Source organism: Mirounga leonina, unplaced genomic scaffold (assembly GCF_011800145.1).
Source record: "Mirounga leonina isolate KUSES-001 unplaced genomic scaffold, KU_Mleo_1.0 Mir_151, whole genome shotgun sequence".
Lineage (NCBI taxonomy): Eukaryota > Metazoa > Chordata > Mammalia > Carnivora > Phocidae > Mirounga > Mirounga leonina.
The window spans coordinates 36,435,914-36,457,024 of NW_023270377.1; the positions used below are offsets into that span (position 1 = coordinate 36,435,914).

At 37.3% G+C, this 21,111-nt stretch overlaps 1 protein-coding gene across 2 annotated transcripts in view; it reads right to left on the bottom strand.

Annotated features, from left to right (window-relative positions):
* Nucleotides 1-21,111, bottom strand: part of PLCL1 (phospholipase C like 1 (inactive)) — a 364,534-nt gene that overhangs the window by 170,645 nt on the left and 172,778 nt on the right. The window lies entirely within an intron of this gene.

Below are 21,111 nucleotides of genomic sequence, written 5' to 3' on the forward strand. Positions count from 1 at the left end.
ACAACAGCTTAGACCAGGGGTTGGCAAACTTTCTGCAAAAGATCAGACATTAAAAACTGAAGACTTTATGGGTCACAGGGTCTGTGTTGAAACTATATTACTTTGGTAGTGCAAAAGCAGCCATGGACTATACCTAAATGAATGAATCAATGTGGCTATGCTGCAATGAAACTACAGTTACCAAAATGGCAGAAGGCCATGGTTGGCCAACCACTGGCTTAGAATATTCTCTTCATTCTGTGAGTTATATTCAATATCAGATAATATCAAACTTTTTTTTTATTTGATAGAGAGAGAGTATGAGTGGGGCAGGGAGGAGCAGAGGGAAAGGGAGAAGACTCCCTGCGAGCAGGGAGCCAGACACAGGGCCCGATCCCAGGACCCTGGGATTATAACCTGAGCCAAAGGCAGATGCTGGTGCCCTGATAATATCAAACTTTTGAAGGAAAACTTTTTATGAAAAAGGATGCCAAGTAAAACTAACAAAACACTGCAAGATGCTCTACAAAATGGATTTCACTTTCTTCTCAAAGCAACCATAGGAGGTGGTTATTTTGCTCCCCATTTTATAAGCGAGAAAATGGAGATGTAGCAAGCTTAATCAATTGGTTCAAAGTTACACAGCTAGTAGGTGATAGAGCCAGGATTTCATCCTAGGTTTCTCAGACCCTACCTTGCCCTTCCACCAAAGCACTCAGCTGCCCATGGGGTATACTCAGGAATTTCTGAATGCCTCCAAAAATTCCTGAGCTAATCTGAGATATGGATACTCATTCAACTTTCATTAATGAAGGTGAGTATTTTAAAAATTTTAGCTGAAATGAGCCATGCTTTAATAAAACAGGAATTCTAAGGCTGAATTCCATTCACTATCCTTTTATTTCCAATTAGGCCTATAAAATTTTATTTATAAACACTTTTGTGGAAAAAGCCAATGAAGTAATAACAGGACCACTTCTAATTTTTCTAGATAAGATAAATCATTTTTCTGGTATTTTCACTGGGCCTTCTCACTCTCTTCCTATAAATAGTGTCACTAGAAACATGTTTTGCCTTTTTTTTGCACTTAAGTTTGAAATACAAATCATTTTGCAAATCTAACAAAGTCAGTATTATGGACCACCCAGAAGACAACCATTAAAAGGAAAGAAACCCTTTATTAAAAAATCCAAATATTTAGCAGGAAGAAAGCATGAACATGATACTCTTTCTATTGAGGATCTGGTAAAATATATTTAAATAGATTTTTTAAATCTCTTTTCTTAATATTGAAAATGTTTTCAGTAGATTTTAGTTCATCATTTGTAAAATCCAACCTACTGGCTTTGATTTCTAAGGAAATAATGTACCCTAACTTCCTTGAAAATCAGACCCAGTTATTGTTGAAAGTTTTGTAACACAACTGAACATCACCATTTTAGGTGCTAAGAAAAATTAGTTTCAAATGTTTTTAAAATAACCACATTTTTCTAACTATAAATTACCATTAAGTGGTAAATGTAAAATTAATAAAGTAATCTGAAAGAGTTTCTTTGTCTTCTAATCAGTAATATGCCTTAAGCTACTGAAACATAGAAAGTAAAACATGTTGAAACAAACCATTAAAACATGTTTAGACTTTCAAGAAATTGGAAAGTACCCATTTTCCACAGATCCGCTTAATCACTACACTAATAAAAACAAATCCAAAAAGTCTTCAGCAAAGCAAGATTTGTGCTTTGATAACCAACTAGATGAAGCTTAACATAAATACCACTGGTAGTTGTGTTTCAGTTATGCTTCCCTTGAAGGGACAGGGAAGATGCAACTGATAACATAAAATCAAAACCCTGGGAAACATAGTCGAACTTTTAAACTAGAGAATGCTGATGCTTAATGCTGTGTCATGGTGAAAATATTACACTTTATTCATCCTCTGTAATCCTTTGTGCATTTTGCAGATCTGCATATTATTTAAAGAGGAGATGCATAGAGACCTGGAGTGTAAGCAGGCAGAAGGCTCTGGATCCAACCTACAAAATAGCCAAAATTCTATTTTCAGAGAACAATGGTAATTCCAGCTCCATCCCTACAGGCCTCATACCAGGCTTTGATCCCTTTGAAATAGTGTCCTTTTACCTTCTTTCTATCTTCGGTGCCTAACACTGAGTTTGGCAATAATAATAGCAAAAACAGTAACTAACTTTGATTCTACCCTTTCCATATGCCAGGTTCTATGCCAATAAGTCTTTATAGAAAATGCTTATTTCAGCCTCAAACAACCTGATATTGCTAGCAAATTTTAAATTAATGAAAAAATATATTAACCTATATATTTGTAGTTGTACTTTAAATGAAATGAGTTCACTCTTGCAAGGAACCCCTCAGCAAGCCAATTTATAAACCTGAGAGATGATTTACATTGCAAATAATCACTTCCCTCCTTACCTCCTCATTTGAACAGAAGTGTAACGGGGAAAGAAAATATTTTTTTAATTATTAACTAAAATCCATTCTATCAAAAATGGTTAATTTGTGGGGCATCTGGGTGACTCTGTCGGTTGAGCGTCCGACTCCTGATTTCAGCTCAAGTCATGATCTCAGGGTCGTGAGATTGAGCCCGGCGTTGGGCTCCATGCTCAGCCCAGAGTCTGCTTGGGATTCTTTCTGTCCTTCTCCCTCTGCCCCTTTCTCCATATGCTCTCTCTCAATAAAATCTTTTTTAAGAAATTGCTAATTTGTAAACCAATTTTTTATATTTCCTCCTTAAAATTAAGCAGCCACTTCACTAAAAGAAAGATCACACCTTAAAGTTTAGATAAATAAAACAATTATTAGAGAAATATTGATATTTAAAAGGCTTGGATCAACAAATTGTTGAGGCTCTTCTTTTGTTAAGAGAAGCCAGTTGATTTGTAGCTAAGGATGGAAGCAAGATCATGCAAGGCTCCCATCCTGGCTTGTACTAGTATCCAGTCATCTGGATCATAGCTACTCTCTCAACAGCTCAGGCTACCTCGTGTTTATATCACAAAAGGAAGCAAAACAGTGGTGAGGCCCACTTAATATATGAAGTGGTATATGAAAGTTTATACATGTAAGAGTCCTATAACGTTATTACCCAGAAAGGTCAGTAGTTTCCAAATTTTAAATATCTATAAACTATAGACTATATACAACTATAAACTGTATCTATATTTGTAGACCTGTAAAATTTTAGAAACAAAATTTGGACTAAACTGCAGGAGAATTCCAAGAGTTGCCAAGTACCCCAAAGAAACAAAAAGAATGAAATAAAAAATAGGAAACGTTTAATTTCTTAGAAAGCACAGGGGAGAGTTTTTTTATTATTATTGTGGTAAGAACAGTTAACATAAGATCTACCTTCTTAACAAATTTTTAAGTGCATAATACAGTATTGTTAACTATAGGCATAGTGTTATACAACAGATCTCTAGAACTTACTTATTTTGTATAACTGAAACTTTATACCCATTGAATAGCAACTCCCCATTGTTCCTTCCCCCCAGCCCCTGATAACCACCATTCTACTCTCTGCTCCTACAAATTTAACTATTTTAGGTACCTTATATAAATGGAATCATGCAGTATTTGTCCTTTGTGACTATTATTTCATTTAGCATAATGTCTTCTAGAATCATCCATATTGTCACATACAGCACAATTTCCTTTTTTTTTTAAGCCTGAACAATATTTCATTATATGCATATACCACATTTTCTTCATTCATTCATCCCTTGAATTTAGGTTGTTTTCATGGGGGAGGTTTAAAGACAGTTAAAAGTATAGCTTTCCCTATTGTCCATCAGCAAATTCCTAACTCTTCTCTGGCATTATGCACTTAAATTTGCAAGTGTTTGGGCATCAGTGGAAGTGGAAATAATGTGAAAATAGGAAGCCAAAAAGATAGTAGAAATATATAGGGCCCCTTACTGTTGTCTTTTTACTTTGTCAGTTTTAGACTTCTATATATGCAATGGACTGAAAGTTTGTGCCCCCCTCAAAATGCCTATGTTGAAGACCTAGCTCCACCGTAACTATATTTGGAGATGGAGCTGTTAAGGAAGTAATTAAGATTAAAAGAGATCATAAGTGTGGGGCCCCAATCCCAGATGATCTGTCCTTATAAGAAAAGACACCAGAAAGCTCACTTGCTCACTCTCTCCACATGAACACACCAAATACCATGTGAGCACACATGAGGAAGAAGAAGAGGAAGGCAGCCATCCATAACCCAAAGACACCAACCCTGCCAGCACCTTAACCTTAGATTTCCAGCCTCTAGAACAGTAAGAAAATAAATTTCTGTTGTTTAAGTCACCTAGTCTATGTTATTTTGTTATGGCAGCCCAAACTAACTAATACAATAATGTGCAAATTCTACTGATCAAAGCACACCACTTTTAATAAAAATTCAAATAAAAATTGTTTCATTAATTTGGTAAGCCAAATAGAATAACATGCATTTTTACTTTCCCATAGTTAAATACAAACTGCCCATATAAATGAAGCCATTGTTCTTTAAGACAAAATAATATAATTAAATTTAAAATTTATGACAATATTACAAAGCCTCTTATTTAAGTTAAAATGATCAAAATGTACAGATAAGATTATAAATCCAAAATGCTAGGTAAACTCAAAAGTCTACCAGGAAATGCTATCCAGAATCCCATTACTTCAAGGCTGTGACTTTGAAAAGATGTTGGCCTTTCCCCATTTGTAAACTGAGGCCACTGGATTGGAATATCTCTTTTCAGCTTCTTTCCTATAGTATGGTACTAATTTTCATCATGCCCCTCATCTGAGGTCTTTCCACATCGATTTATTTTACTGATTATTACAGATAAATTCATTTTGGAAAGTGGAATCTCCTTTCTGGAATAGACAGACATTTCAGGCCCTTAACGCACTTCCTCTCTACTTTTAGCCATCATGTTCTCATCAAAAACTCTATTTAAGGAGTGCCTGGGTGGCTCAGTCATTTAAGCATCAGACTCTTGATTCTGGCTCAGGACCCTGAGATGGAGCCCCAAGTCGGGCTCCAGACTCAGCACGGAGTCTGCTTGTCCCTCTCCCTCCCTGTCTACCCCTCCTCTCTCTCTTTCTCATTCTCTCAAAAGTAAATAATTTTTTTTTTTTAAAAAAGAAACTCTATCTGAGAACAGGAAGGAAAATAAAAGGCATTTCCAACAACTAGTCTTCAGAGTTGCCCTAAATGGTTGACAAGGAGTAAATGTTATGTGTCAATATGATTTCTTTGCAAAATACCTATACAGCTGAGGGAAAAGATGAATAAAAAAGGGATGGCTTATCACTGCTTGTTCTTGAGAACTTTCTCATTAAGAATGTAATCTGAGCAGATAAAGCAGACATAACCTCTATGATTTAGTGTTGCCAAACTTCGTTTAGTCAGAATCATTTCTTTACATCTATTTTCATATAATTTCCCAGAGGATCTTTGTCATACATTAGTGCTTAGAAAGGTAGGTGTAATTCCCCAATCCCCACCCACAGGAGCTAAGTGGGTGATTTAATGTACATTGGAAGATCATTTGACCTAACCTCACATTGTACAGGAAGAACTACTGCTGGTTTGATTGATTGTAGGTGGATGGAAATGTGGTGTATTTTAAGGCTAGTGAATGTAACTTCAGTGCTTAAGAAAAGTTTTTGTTCTTTTAGCACTTAAAAAAAAAAAAGAAGATTTTTAATTTACTTGAACTGTGCATACAACATCCCTCCTCCAGATCTCCTGATGGCTAGCTCCTTCACAGCTCAGCTCAAATGTAACCTCTGAGAGCCTTCTCTGACCATTCCAACCAAAGTACTGAACTACCACCTCTGGCGGAGTCACTTGTTTCTGTATTACCCTATTTAATTTCCCTCATTGAACTTATTACCACCTACTTTATAGGATTTTGTGAGGATTAACATTTTAAATTCATGTTAAACAGGGCCTGACACATAATAAAAACTCTGTAGTACTAGCTATTATCAGTTATTATCTTGTTTATTTATTTTCTTATTGTCCCCACACTGTCATTTTCACTGCTGTATTTCCAGTGTCAAGGACACTGCCAAGTACATAGAAGGTGCTCAATAAATTATTTACTAAATGACTTAATACATTTTTCAATCACTCATGATTAAGGCACAGCTAAGTGAACTCACACATTCATTCTCTCATGTTAAATATTTATGTACAAAAGAATGTGATAGGATACCAGATGGAATAATGAGTCTGTGCCTTTATGAAGGAACCAAGACATATCAACAGAAAATTATGTTACAATTTGGCATGGAAACAAAAGAAAGGTATACATCAACTGCCTTTTGCTTATTGGAACCAGCTAGAAATTTATTTCACCTGAGCTCAGATGAAATCCACAAATCCCACTGTGCGCTGAACATGTCCACTCAGATATCTTAGAGGTACATCAAAACTAAGCTCATACTACCCACCTGGCCTCCTCTTTCCTTTTATTTCCTATCTCTGTGGATGTTCATATACCTACTATGTCACTCAAGACAGAAATTTGGGGATTATTCTATTTTCTTCCAGTTTCTGCATTCCACGACATCTAATCAGGCACTAAGTATTTCTAATGCTTCCAGGGTTTTCAGATTTGATCCCAACCAATCCTTCTATATTGTCATTTTCTTGTACTTTTCCCTGTACAGCCTCATACAGTCCATATTTAAAGACTGGGTGTTATATCTAAGTGATGAATCACTAAATTCCACTCCTGGAACTAATATTACACTATATGTTACTTACTAGAATTTAAATAAAAACTTGAAATGTTTTTAAAAAATACAATAAAATAAAGACTTATGTGTTATATACCAGTATTTTTCACCACCTGGATTTCAACACAAGAAGGAAGGAAGGAAGGAAGGAAGGAAGGAAGGAAGGAAGGAAGGAAGGAAGGAAGGAAGGAAGGAAGGGTACAGAAAAGGAGCCACTCTCTGAGGATGGCAGGAAGAGTCTCACAGACAAGGTAATATCTGAGCTTGTCTTAAATGATCAATGGGAATTTGCAGGGGTAAGAAACGAGGATATTTCAGGCCTCAGAAGATCATGAGGAAGGCAACTGGAAATTTAAAGAGAATTTAAAGTCCCACAAGTGAATTTGGACTTACTTCTAGAAGCAACAGAGAATCAGAAAATGTGTATAAGCAGAGAAGTGGCATCACAAGATTTTTTGGGGGTTGAGACAACTCTGCTGTGGACAGATAGCAGTAGGAAGAAACTAGTGGCAGAGAGAGGTGGTGAGCATCAGAAATGAAGTACCAGCAGTATGAATGGAGAGAAGGAGACAGATTTAAAGATAAGATCAATATAGTTAAGTAATGTTTAAAAAAAACTGGGTACCGGGCGCCTGGGTGGCTCAGTTGGTTAAGCAACTGCCTTCGGCTCAGGTCATGATCCTGGAGTCCCTGGATGGAGTCCCGCATCAGGCTCCCTGCTCGGCAGGGAGCCTGCTTCTGCCTCTGACCCTCCCCCCTCTCATGTGCTCTCTCTCTCTCATTCTCTCTGTCTCAAATAAATAAATAAATAAATAAATCTTTAAAAAAAAAAAAACTGGGTACCTCAATGTTAACTTGATAATACTTGTTTAAATATTCTTTGCTATGTTTTTAAATTAAAACACTTTATTAAAACTGAAAAGACAGGGGCACCCGGGTGGCTCAGTCAGTTGAGCATCCAACTCTCAGTTTCAGCTCTGGTTGTGATCTCAGGGTCATGACCTCAGGGTCATGGGATCAAGCCCTGCATTGGGCTCCATGCTCAGCATGGAGTCTACTTGTCCTTCTCCCTCTGCTCCTCCCCCTGCTCATACTCTCTCTCTCTCAAATAAATAAAATCATAAATAAATACATAAATAAATAAATAAAACTGAAAAGACACAAACAACCTCATATCAATAGAACTAAATACCCAGGAGAACAATTTTTGTTATAGTGTTTGGGCTTTTTCCAGGCAAAATTATGTACAGTCCCAGAGGGCCCCAAAGCCGGATGTCCTCTAAGCACATAGCAGATACTAGGATCAGAGGCCAGAAAAAAAAGTCTAAACAACAACTAAAACAACCAAACACTTGAAGAACTGTTCAAATAATATTAGTGGGAAATATTAAAAACTGGGGCTACAGACCAATTGACATGGAGGTATATAAAAATAATCATACAAAATAAAGAATGTCAAAAATAATTAACTTCAAAATTCCAAAAAGACTGTAATTTCTTGCTGGGAATTAGGGAAATCAGGAAAGCTTTTATAGTAAGTAACACTGGAGTTAAACCTTAAAGTGTGTAGTAATTTCATTTGCAGAGTTGAGGGGATGTCCTCTTCAGAAAAATGGAACAAAAATAGAGGTGAAAAAAAACTGGGAGCATTGAAGGAATGATCAGGAATTTTCAGTCTGATTGGCTCATTGGGTACATGAATAGGAGTAATGGAAGTTAAGATTGAAAATGTAGTATAGGGCCAGGTCATAATGGATCTTGAATGTCACACAAAGGAGTCTGAACTTGAGGGATCCACTGCAAGTGTGTTGAAAAAGGTAGCATACTCAGCACCATGCTTCAGGAAGAGTCACTTATCAGGGGGTAGGTAAAATGGAGTGAATGGATAGGACCAAAGGGTATTGGCTATAGGAACAGATAAGGGAGAAAATGTTGAGTCTTAATAAGATTGGGATTGGAAAAAACTCAGACTAGTCCCATTGGGGAACACATGTGGGAGCTAATTAGCAGTGAGATTGCAATAAAGTCAGAAGTCTAATTGTGGGTTGATAATTGTGGCAAGATCAATCATACCAACTTTTCTGCTGAGTGTTATTTCTCTATGGCCCCCAGAACTGCAGCTGCTGTCCTGTAATCATAAAGATAACTGGTTAGACTGAAGCTAACCTAGTAGGAACAACAGGTGGGGGGAGAATGGAAAGATCCCAGGTTTTGATGATGTTATGAGTCACTGATTTAACTAACCATGGGACTTTTGACTATGTGCAAAAGTGTTATAATAAATTTTCCTTATTGTAAAAAAAAAAAAACAGGTTTATGACTTTTTTTTTTTTTAGCTCAGTAATGTGAGAACAGGAGTAAAGAAATCATATGGTGGAGTCTATTCAGAATTATAGATTTGCAGAGCGAGTAAAGTAAGACATGGGAACCAGAACCTGAAGGCCATGAAACTAGCAAGCCCTGAGTTTAAATGGTGGACCAAAATGTCCATATGGACAGGAAGGCAGGTGAGGCCAATGTGGCATGTAAGGGCAATAGATGAGGCAAGCAGCTGTTACAATGAGAATAAAGCCAAGATTCAGTAGGAGAGAAGACTGAGAAGAGGTAGACCCATAACCAAAATCATCTGAGAAGACCATTTCAAATGAGAAGTGTGGCAGTGCCTATAAGGAGCAAGAGTATCACAGAGATAAAGTTGCTTAAGATCGAAGGGCCAGAGATCTGTGAAGCCAGGGGCAGGAACAGCAGATAAGGGCTTAAGTTCCTGAGATGCTAGAAGAGAGGAAGTCTACAAAAACAGGCTCTCAATGGGGAGAAAAGCAAGCAGAAGGTGTGAGTTGAATATAAGATAGAAAAAGTGTGGTATACAACAATAGAGGACAGTTCAAAACACAAGTTCTTGAGAGACAATGAGCAAACAATAGTCTAGTTGTGATGGGAAGCAGGAAATTTGCTGACCCCTGCTCCTCAATCTGAGAGCCAGAGAAAGTGGAAGAAGTGACCACTAGGGACGGATTTGGCTCAGGAACTTATAACTTAGAATGAGGCCAAGACTGAGTTTTGGCAAGAGTATAGGGAAACATTGAAGGGAAAGACTAAAGAACATGAGGTTTGCTTAACTAATAGAATCCTAGAATGTAGAAGAAGGGCAGGGTTGAGGAGAAGGCAGGTATGGCAGGGGCTGAAATATATAGATAGAAAGCAGAAGTATCACAGGGCGGGCATGTGCATCTCTGGTGACCATTTTTAAAAAAAGAAATGTGGGTGGTAGCTAATTGAGTAGTTGGCTAGAAAGATATAAAAGGGTTGATAGGGGAAAACAGGGCTGGGAGAATAAACTAAGGGGAATTTTGGTAGTTTAACAACCTGGCAGAATAAATTGTAAATAAGTTTGGGACCAGACAGATGTAGAAGTGAATCCAGACTCTGCCATTTACTAGCCACGTGACCTTAAGCTTTTGTTTACTCACCATTAAAAGGGAAATAAAAATGCCAACATTGCAGGGGGGTTAGTAAAATTTCAAGATAGCCTACACAAAACACCCAGCATCGTGACAGACATTTAGTGGACACTCAATAAGGTGAAGCATCTCTATTATCACAGCTGGCTTCCAAGCTTCTAGGTCAGACAGTGCAAACAGCTTTCAAAGGTACAGCTCAGATGAGGGTGAGTGGGGGGCGGGGATAAGAATTTCCCCCAAAGTGTTTCTCCTGAAGTACACAATATTATTAGAGAATAAAGCCATTGGCTTACCAATGAAAATTCTGAATTAAATTCTCAAGAATTCAGCAACACTGAGCCTACAAAGACATGAAGAGAAATTTCACCCACATGATTGTGGAGACAAACTTTGTGCTCTGTATTTTGTTTATTCAGTGAGTCAGCCTATTATCAGTACTTGCAAATTAACTCTAATTATCAGATAAAAGCAATGTGGTTATTCTGTCTGATAATCAATGATTACAAAAAGCCTAAGCAATAAGTAACAATTACCATGTCATTCTATAAAAGATCGTTTGTTTGTTTTTTTCCTGACTGAAAATAGCACACACTCAAGAGAAAATTATAAGCCAGTCCCGTAATTTATCTCGCTTTTCAAAATTCATACTAGGTCAGTGCAAATGATTCCCAAATTTAAATCTCCAGTCTGGGCCTTTCCAATGAGGTCCAAGCGACCTCTCTGACATCTCCCCTTCAATATCTAATGGGCAGCACAAACTTAACAGCAAAAACAGAATTCTTCATGTGTTTCCAAACCAGTCCCTCTCCAGGTCTTCCATCCTCAGTAAATGGAACCACCATCCACCCAGTTATTCAAGCCCAAATCAAAGGAATCATCCTTGATTTGTGCTTTTTCTTATTCTCCTATAAGCATCCATTAAAAGCCTCATGGACTCTCCCCTAAAATATGTCCCAAAGCCATGACATCTCTCTCCTTCTCAGTCGCCACTAATCTTGTCTGAGTCACCATCATCTCTTACCTGGATTACTGGATTACTAACTCCCTAATCCTCCTCCATACTCTTCCAATCATCCATTCTCCACCGAATAGCCAGAGGAACCATGAGAAACACAAATCAGATGGTGTCCTTCTCCTGCTTAAACCCTCACAATGCTCTTACAATGAAATCCAAACTTTTCCCTACAAGGTTCACCTGACCTCACACCAGCCAACCTCTGTGACCTCAACTCCTGTCATTCTCTCCAGCAGAGTGTACTCTGGCCACATTGGGCTTCTTTCTGTTCTTTGAACATACGAAGCCCAACCTATCTTTCCAGAGGCTAGTCCCTCTGCCTGAAATATCCTAACACCAGACCTTTTAATGGCTGGCTCTTTCTTTTCACCAGGGAGAAAATGCTATCTCCTTAATGAAGCTATCCCAATCTTAATTAGTTCCTTAATTAGTATCTCCTAGTCTTTATTGCGTTATCCTGTTTTGTTTTTTCATATTTGTCACCAAGATGGCATTTGGTAGGCACTCAATAAATGCAGTATTAATGAAAAAGCCATTCACAAGTTTTCTTCAATTGGAGTACAGTAAACACATCAGGCAGGCTTAAAATGCCCTCCTTCAGAGAGTCAAGTCTCAAGGTCACCTGGGATTTACCTCCAAAAGTTGTTCAAAAATCTCCTGGACTGACTCCTACCAGCTCCAAAGCTGATGAAGAGGAATGGAGAGAAATGGTCCCAGAGCAAAATGCATGTGTTGTCTTCTGTGGCTCCAGAGTTCATACCTATATGCACTGTTCTGGCCAGGAGCCTCTCAGAGCAGCTGGGACTTGCCTGATAAAGGCCCAGACTGTGTTTCTTCAAGAACCTGAGCAGATGTCCCACCAAAGGCAGGCAGAGTCACCATCAGCAGGGTGTTTCCAAGAAGACTTGAGGGCAAGGGATACTTACCCGGAGATGGAGTGAGTATTTCTGAGTCTCCAAGTCTGGACAGCCATATTGTAGATACAGACATGAACCCGTATCGGTTGGATTCTCCCTGTCAATCACCATGACCCTTCTGGCAACCAAGCAGAGGCTTTCAAAGTGTGTGGAAAACTCAAAGGGACGTTGGGGGATGTCATAGTTCTAGGCAACACTATAAACTCACCCACAGGGCTTTTCACATCATAGAAGAACCAAACCTTAATAAAAAAAATCTTTTTTTACTGATATACATCAAACAGTTTATGTCAAAAATCATAAAAAGTTTCATTTTGTTTTAAAAAATAAAACCTAGGAGAAAACATAGCAGGTTTTACAATCCAAATCCTCCATATTAGACAAATGAGAAAAATGGGACCCAGAAAGTTTCAATGACTTGCTCAGGAACCCCCAGAGATTCAGAATGCTTTTGAATACATAACACCTCATCTTTTGCACACTTTTAAAGATGAAGAAAAGTGAACTGATGGTGAAAGATAATTTTTTTACTTTGCCCTTACTCAGGAGTTAGCAAAATTAACCTTACAAGGATGTTTTCTATGAGGTTGTCAGACTCGAAACTGAATTCAACAAGGTCACAATCTCTTTGGGAGGAGAAAAACCTCCTTTTCTCATCTAACATCTTGTTGCACTTTGTTTTTACTTTCCTCTCGCTATATGTAATTTTTTGAAGTAGAATGTCTTCACACTAAATTTATCTTGGAAAGATTTTCCAAGAAATTGGGAGTTCCAAATTTTCCAGATACTGCAAAACAAACCCCATATTTGCCTTTCTTTGACAAAACTTGGCACCCTGCCTCAAAAACTTACATTGCTCAGCATGTGCCCTCATGGCATAATTCCCAAATCCTTTATAATCTTACAAAAGCATTTTCTTTCTTTCTGAAGAAATGTTCACTTTCAGATAAGATGCTTCCATAATCTGAACCAGCTATTTCACTTTGTCAGTTAGAAAGGAAATTCAGGGCTAACTCATGGAAGAGGCTACCACACCTATTAATAGGTGCATTTAAAATAGTCCCTGGTAACTGAAATGAAAACATTTATTTAATACATTTCTAATTACTTCTCTTTTTTTATGTATAATAACTTGACAGTCATTTCAATGGAATACAACTAATAGAGACAACTTCTGATTGGATCCTTAAACTTTGTCCTAAACTTTAAACTTTGTCATAAATGCAAAAATGCCAGATCAGATTATTTACTGATTAAACAAAATGCCCATTTGGGAAAAGAAGTCAAATGTATAACAAAGAAAGTAAAATTATCCAAAATTCAGCCACCACCCAGAAAGAGAATTATCACTAATATTTTGGTAACCACCCTGTCATATGTATTTCTCTGCATGTACTCATAACATAGGATTTTGTGCAAATTATATATAAATTGGTTTGTAGACAAGTCCTTGCTTCTTTTGATGGAGGTATCTATCTCCTTCCCCTGTACCTTCTGAGCCAATAGAATAGCCTAGTATATGTCCTTCCATAACTCCCTCCAGGTTCATACAATCCTATGCCAATAGCTATAATTTATTAAGTGCTTATAATTTTTTCTAGCATCTTTGTTACTTCGTGTTTCATCCACCCATTTTTTTTCCCTAAAAGTCTCAGCTTACTCTTTTGTTTGTTGGTTGAAGTATAGTTGACACACATTTACATTAGTTTCAAGTGTACAACATAGTGATTCGACAAGTCTACATTTAAGCCTAAATCTAAGTTTGCTAGCTCACCACAAGCGTAGCTACCATTTGTCACCATACAACATTATTACAATACCATTGACTATATTCCCTATGCTCCACTCTTTATTTTTTAAAGACATGCTACTTTTTTTATATAAAGACTTTATTTATTTATTTGAAAGAGAGAGTGAGAGAGAGAGAGAATGAGCTGGGGGGAGGGGCAGAGAGGGAGAAGCAGACTCCCAGCTGAGTAGGGAGCCCCAATTCAGGGTTCCATCCCAGGACCCTGAGATCATGACTTAAGCTGAAGGCAGATGCTTAACTGACTGAGCCACCCAGGTGCCCCAAGACATGCTACTTTCAAGGGCTTCTTTCACCACCTATTTTGCTTTCTGTCTCATTCATCTAGAACCTGAAAGCCCTGCTTCCTCATATAAGGAGTCATCCACATTTGTTGTTGCAGAAGGTTCTCAGGGTGCTCTGTTTCTCCCTGTTTCCTTTTGATTTGTAGCATAAGGCCTCATACAAAGGGCAAAACAATAATATAAATAACAAAAATGGATGACATTGGCAAATAAATAAAGGTCACAATATGACTAAGCAAATAGGGACTTCTTGGTTATTTTTACAATGACATAAAAATGCTGGCCATTGGGATTAACCATGCTAAAATTTTGATTAGGTCACATATTTAATAACCATAATCCCAGCATTTTTGCAGTGTGCAACATTTTACAACATTAACATAACACAAACAACATAAAAGCATAGCATTCAATTTTCTGATGGTTTAAAAAGATTGAGCATTTTTATTCTTTAGCTAAAGGAACTAAAAGAGGAAATTATTAAACACAAAGATACAAATAAGCTTCATGGTGAATACTGCATTAATGTTAAACTAAATATAAATGGAGACATAGTTCACTCATTAAACTTATATTTATTTACCATATCCCATATCCCAGATACTGTGGGATGTTGTAGGAGAACAAGAGTGAAAGATAGAGCTCTTGTCTTCAATAAGTTTATGGTTCAGTGCAGCACTGTCCAACAGAAAGATAATACAATCACATGTATAATTTTTAAAAAAGTAAACAGGGGGAATGAATTTTAATAATATACTTTATTTAACCCACTATACCCAAAATATCATTTCAACATGTAAGCCACATTTAAAAATTACTAATGGGATCTTTTACATACTTTTTTCATACTAAGTCTTTAAAATCCAGTATGTGTTTCATACATATGGCACATCTCCAACTGGACAGCCATACTTCAAGGGTTTGATAGCCACATATGGCTGGTGGCTACTGTATTGGAAGTACAGATCTAGTGCATCTGTCAGGATGGGCTAGTTATGATGTGTACAAACAACCCCAACATCTCAACTATTTAAAGCACTAAAAATATTTTTTTACTCAAACTACACGTCTTTTGCTGGTCAACAGGGGGCTCTGGTTTTGGAAGTCATTCGGAGACTCAGATTTCATCCCATCACACAATCACAGTTAAGAGGAAGGAAAAGTAGACTTGAACACTGGCTATTAAATGCAGTGACGGGGCGCCTGGGTGGCTCAGTTGGTTAAGCGACTGCCTTCGGCTCAGGTCATGATCCTGGAGTCCCGGGATCGAGTCCCACATCGGGCTCCCGGCTCGGCGGGGAGCCTACTTCTCCCTCTGACCCTATCCCCTCTCGTGCTGTTTCTCTCTCTCTCTCTCAAAAAAAAAAAAAAAAAAAAGATTTAAATGCAGTGACATGCATTACTTCTATGCCAAAGCGAGTCACGTAGCCAAAGGCGGTGCGAAGTATGATCCTATCACCTGCCCAGAAAGCTGAGAACTGGAATATTTGATGTCCAACACCAGTGATTACCACATCTATTAAGTGAACATCGTGAGTCAAACTATGTGAAAAGGAAACAGGGAGATAAAGTAGATAGCTAGAGCTAAGCTACAACAGTGGGTGGAAGGTGATGAGAGCAGCAAGAGACAGATAAAATGCTGAGGGAATTCAGGGGAGAGCAAAGTTACTTCTGGCACCAATGGAGAAGCAACTATAAATAGTTACTACTTGCCTGGAACTATCTGACACATCTGGAAGACAGTTCCACCTAATTAACTCAGAGGCTAGCCTTGAGAAACCAGATATCTCATCTGTATTATAGAGTACAAATTCCACTGCACACATCCTGTAAAAATGCAGAGTACAATATATATACTAAATGCACACACACACTTTGAGGGTAATTCTGTGTAAATTGTCTTTTTAAACCACTCACTCTGAGATAATAAAACAACCATCTCTGAACCAGTCATCAGATCACCCAGACCATTCTAATATCTCGGAAAGGGGTAAGGAAGGAAGTAGCCTGCAGTTACTAACATTGCACTGTTCTGGAAACCACCAGAACAAGAAATGCAATGAAAAAACATAGTAACAAAAAGACAATTTCAATTTCCTAAGCAAAATCTTGTGACATTATTGAGAGACTGGTTGGTTGAGAGACCTCTTTTGCTCTTCTAGGCTCCCATGGCCATTTGGAAAGGAGCTAGTTATATCTGGGAATATTTTATATATTACAGAATTGTGAGATTATTGGATTTTAAAGTATCAAGGAATGTAGAACTTGTGGATGCCACCTTCCCAAGAATACCTCATGGAAGACCTGTCCTCATATGTCTGCATAGGTGGGTGGTTCAGTATTATAAACCTCAGAAAAAAACAAGTACACCTTGTAGAATATCTACTGATCTGCCATATGCGCATAAGACATATCCCATTCTATCGATCAGTAAAGGGAACAAAACAACCTACAGAATTTCTCATGAAATACAACCTTATTCCCTAAACCACATCCTCACTGAGAAACCAACTGGCAGACAATTCTCTATTAAACCAGGAAATGGCAGGGTTACCAATGTATAATTCAGGAAAAAAACACCAATTTGCAGAATATTCACTAATCTACAGTGTTACAAAAACTGTCTCATTCTGTCAATCATTGAAGGTAAAAGCATATTAGACATTCATAGTAAGAATATCTAATATGAATATTAGAATATCTAATAAGAATATCTAATATGAATATGAATAACATAGAATTTTTCATACGAGACCTTATTCCCAAATTCTCTTCACACAAAAAGCAAATATTAGAAATTATTTACCAAATCCTGAAAGCTTTATATAAATATCAATATTATTATTCTTTAAAATTCAGTATAGGGGCACCTGGGTGGCTCAGTCAGTTAAGCGTCTGCCTTTGGCTCAGGTCATGATCCCAGGTCCTGGGATTGAGCCCCACATCAGGCTCCTTGCTCAGTGGGGAGTCTGCTTCTCCCCTGCCTGCCATTCCCCCTGCTTGTGCTTGCTCTCTCTTTCTCACTCGCTCGCTCTCTGTGTCAAATAAATAAAAAACTTTTTTAAAAATTTAAAAAAATAAATAAAATGCAGTATAAACTAGAATTGTTAATGTACTTAACATAATTGTCAATAAGCTCATAAGAATCTACAGGATATCAACATGAAAGAGCTGTAACACCTTTGATAACCTCCTGCAACTCATAGTCACACATGAAACTATTAAGAACATCAGAATTATAGGACCAAAGCCCATTACTCTTCCAGTCTTCCACTGACTTTGATAGTGCATTAAGGGACACTGATCAGTTGATACTTCATAAGCCACAGAGGGTATAAGGTATAGTTTTGGGCTCTAGTTATGCAGAGAGAAAAGGTACATACCCATGAAAAGGTAAGTTAAAAGGAGAGAAATCACTTTAACTTAAGGTGGTCAAAAGACTTCTAGGAAGCAAAAGTGAGCTGACTCAAAGGATTTCAACAGCCAAAAAGAAGACAGAAGAGCATTCTGGGAATAAATAAAAGTTCAAAAATGCAACATTGTGGAGAAACAACTGGATATCCATATGCAAAAGAATGACATTGGACCCCTAACTCACACCATACACAAAATTTAGTGGGGTGCCTAGGTGGCTCAGTTGGTTAAGCGTCCGACTCTTAATTTCGGCTCAGGTCATGATCTCAGGGTTGTGAGATCAAGCCCCATGTCAGGCTCTGTGCTGAGTGTGAAGCCTGCTTAGGATTCTCTCTTTCCCTCTCCCTCTGCCCCTCCCCACTCACTCTCTCTCTGTCACTCCCTCCCTCTCAAAAAAAAAATTTCAAAATGAGTAAAAGACATAACTGCAAGAGATAAAACTATAAAATTCTTAGAAGAAAATTGAGGGGTAAATCTTCATGACCCCAGACTAGACAATGGCTTTTTAATTATGACAATAGAGGCACATGTAAAAAAAGAAAAAATAGACATATTGGATTTCATTAAAAATTAAAAACCTTTGTGTTTCATCATTAAGAAACTAAAATGACAACCCATAGAAGGAGAGAAAATATTGAAGCTCATATAACTGATTAGGGACTTTTATCTAGAATACATAAATAACTCTTATAACCCAATAATATAAACACAAATCCATTTTGAAGATGGGCAAAGGCTATGAATAGATATTTCTCCAAAGAAGATATACAAATGATCAATAAGCCCATGGAAAAATGCTTCACATCATTAGTCACCAGGGAAATTCAAATCAAAATCGCCATGTGATACCACTTCACACCCATTAGCATGGATATAATAAAAAAAACAGATAATAACAAGGCGAGATAATAATAATGGCAACAGTGTGGAGGAATTAGAATCCTCAGGAACTGCTGATGAGAATGCAAAGTGGTGTAGCTGCTGTGGAACACAGTCTAGTACTTCCTCAAAAGGTTAACCACAGAGTTACCATATGACCCAGGATTTACACTCGTAGGTATATACCCAAGAAAAATAAAAACATGTATTCACACAAAAACTTGAACATGAATATTCATAGCAGCACATTCATAATACCCAAAAAGTAGAAACAAACTATATGTTCATCAACTGATGACTGGAAAAAAAAATATGGTATATTCATACAATAAAATATTATTTGGCAATAAAAAGGAATGAAGTATTGACACATGCTACAACATGGATGAACTCTGAAAACATCATGCTAAGTGAAAGAAGCCAGTCTTTCTGGCCACAGACCAGACCACAGATAGTATGGTTCCATTTACTCGAAATGACCAGAATAGGCAAATCTATAGAGACTGATAGTAGATTAGTAGTTTATAGAAGGGTGGGTGGAGAGGAGAAAGGGAATGGCTGCTAATGAGCATGGGGTTTTTTGGGGAGGAGGTAATGAGAATATTCTAAAATTGTGCTGATGGTTGTACAACTTTATAAATATACTAAAAAACACTGAGCTATATACTTTAAATAGGTAAATTGCATGGTTATGTGAATTATATGTGAATAAAACCACTTTTTTAAAAAAAATGCAAGGTATGTTTGTAGGGAACCATAAATAGACCATTCAGACCAGATACGATAATTGATAGTAGAGGAATGGAAATGAAAACTAGAAAGCTAAGTTGCTGCTATGATATGCTGAAAGCTCTTCAATGCAAAGAATAGGAGTCTGAACTGTATCCTACCTTCCCAACTGATTACCTTAGGATAATAGATATAAAGAGTCCAAAACCTAGTAAGTACCCCCAAATGACAGCTGTTTCTCATTATTATCATTATTAGGAGGTCTCTGATAATTTTATGCTATGTATTCACCTTGCTCGAACCTCTACATTAGCCTCTTGGGGCCTCCATAGTCTGAATTTTACGTGACCGCTTGGGCTTAGCTCTCCCAAGGCCAGAGGTCCATCCAACTTAATCCAATTTCCTTGTGAAAATTAAAGAAGATAACAGAAAACAGCTTGATTTTTGGACTTCTAAAAAGCAGAAAATAATTTCAGAGCCTTGAAATTCTAGAGCACAATGTAATGAACAAAAGTAATATCCACATAGGTAAATTAGACTTGTAAGTTATCTTGATGTAATAGAATGCCACTGGAATAAGTGAAAGACAATTAAGCTCAATAATGGCTACATTCACTAGAAGTTACTTAGCCAGACACACATCACCAGTAGGAACTGTTAGAGAATATTAGTGTGTGGAAGAGAGTGAGCCTTACAAGAACAAGGGAGAAACTGAAAGTCACCCAAGACAACTATAGTTTTTCTAGCTCTGATGGATCAGGCCTTTGAGCTACATGAGGAAGCATATAATTTTTTTCCACGCTTCTCTCTATTGAACAAAATAATTCAAAGTACACATGCATTACAAAGTTCAGCATTTAAAGAGCACCGACATTGTATTAATATTAAAAATAAGCCAAGAGAGAAGACATAATTTTTCCTTTGGGTTTCTTACCTTTTCATTTAGGATCATGAGGGAGAGATAACTTTTCTGACCAACTTTTTAATTGTCAAGTAGATAATGAATATGTATGCAAATCATCAGAGAGTCACTAAAGAAATCCCCCAAATAGGGCGCCTGGGTGGCTCAGTCGGTTAAGCGACTGCCTTCAGCTCAGGTCATGATTGCCTTCAGCTCAGGTCATGATCCTGGAGTCCCTGGATCGAGTCCCGCATCGGGCTCCCTGCTTGGCAGGGAGTCTGCTTCTCCCTCTGACCCTCCCCCTTCTCATGTGCTCTCTCTCATTCTCTCTCTCTCAAATAAATAAATAAAATCCTAAAAAAAAAAATCCCCCAAATAAATTAACAAAGGAAATGGAAAAAAGAGCAGACTATTTCAGTTCTAACTATTCAGTTTAGAATTTATTCCAGTTGTCATTTTGTATCTAATGATACCCAAGTTACTTTTTTTTTTTTTTTGATGTGTTCACTTACTTTACTAACACTACATTTACCATGTTATCACCATGGAATGTAAATTCAGGTTAGACAAGAAAATTTCACAAATGTAATAAAGCATTCTAGAGTATACCAAAGTTTGTGTATAATGTCTGACCAAAACCTTGCTGGTAAATCATTAATCACTTCAACTATAGGTAATTTGTTAACATTAATGATTCTTACAGAGAAAATAAACAAATTTCATACATTTAGAAAGCGTTTTTCATTTACCTTTGCATTAGTACTTAAAATACACATTTCTATTTCAAGATGCCATTTAAAAATTATTCTAATACAACAGCAGCATAAATATAACTCTGCAATTACAGAAAAACCTAACTGGGATTTGGTTTAAATACACATATTTTCAGTTGTGGGGAAGCTTATAATATTATATTCCATGCACTGTTCTTGAAAGGGTTAAGAGCTAACC